Source organism: Sorghum bicolor, chromosome 8, assembly GCF_000003195.3.
Source record: "Sorghum bicolor cultivar BTx623 chromosome 8, Sorghum_bicolor_NCBIv3, whole genome shotgun sequence".
Taxonomy (NCBI): Eukaryota; Viridiplantae; Streptophyta; class Magnoliopsida; order Poales; family Poaceae; genus Sorghum; species Sorghum bicolor.
The window spans coordinates 1,005,864-1,006,925 of NC_012877.2; the positions used below are offsets into that span (position 1 = coordinate 1,005,864).

The 1,062-nt window shown below is 38.1% G+C and overlaps 1 long non-coding RNA gene across 1 annotated transcript; it reads left to right on the forward strand.

Annotated features, from left to right (window-relative positions):
• Window positions 281-827, forward strand: LOC110429539. The gene is made up of 2 exons (XR_002446606.1): window positions 281-405; window positions 528-827. It is a non-coding gene; the product is annotated as an uncharacterized LOC110429539 (long non-coding RNA).

Genomic DNA, 1,062 nt, shown 5'->3' on the forward strand with positions numbered 1-1,062 from the left:
AAATGTAAGTATTATTTTAGATTGGATTGGAAGGAACAATTCAGTGCACTTAAACTCCTAAAGCAAGTCATTATCTAAAAGAACTCCTAAATATAGCATGTTTTTATGCTACTAGCTATGGAGTAGTATATTTATTGGTACCTACTAGAGTATATGACTATATATATATATCCACTCCTTCCAGTAAAAGCAGTAATTAAATTGTTTCCATGTATAGATAGAGAGCTTGCATATGGCATTCGGTATAAAGCAACCCTTGCTATTCATTCCTTCTCCCACATACATCCACAAACCAGCCCGATCATAAACAACATTTCTAGTAGTTAACAAACATGAGGACTAGTACCCAAATTATTGTAATGCTCCGCCTTAGCCTCGCCCTCCTATTAGCACTCTCATCATCAGGTAATTAATATCCAAACCTTATTAGCAACACTAGAAATATTTATATCTAGTATATTATATATTTGATTTGATGATCCATGCACCAGCTGTTTTTTTATTTTTATTTTAAAATTTGAGTGCAGGATTATTAACGAAGGAGAAGGCACCAGAAGAAAGCGTCTACAAGCCTGAGTATTATGAGAACCAGTTTACCATATCGCGTCCCTACTGTGATCTTGGGACTTGCATCAACTTCTGCCATTATGCACGATATAAAACCGGAAACTGCGTGACAAACATGTGCATATGCAAGAATTCGCCGTAGAGAGGAAAGAAACTGAACGGCTAGAGAGGACTTGTGGACAGATACATAGTATATAGCGCTTGTATTGGCATTACATGGTCTGTTATGGCCTAATAATAAGAAATAATGTTACTGTCCACTTCGGAAAATTAAAGCAAGTCTAAATATAAATACATAGAGCATCTCCAACAACTCCTCAAATCCACTTGGTATTCTTATTATTTTGGCAAAAACACAAAAACATCTCTCCAACAACTCCTTAAATCCACTTGGTATATTTCCCAACTTGCTAAACACCGTCTCGGCGCGCGTATACCTCGCGCGCGGCCTGGACTTTGTATCGCGGATTTCGGCTTCGCCGGCCCCCTCCCACG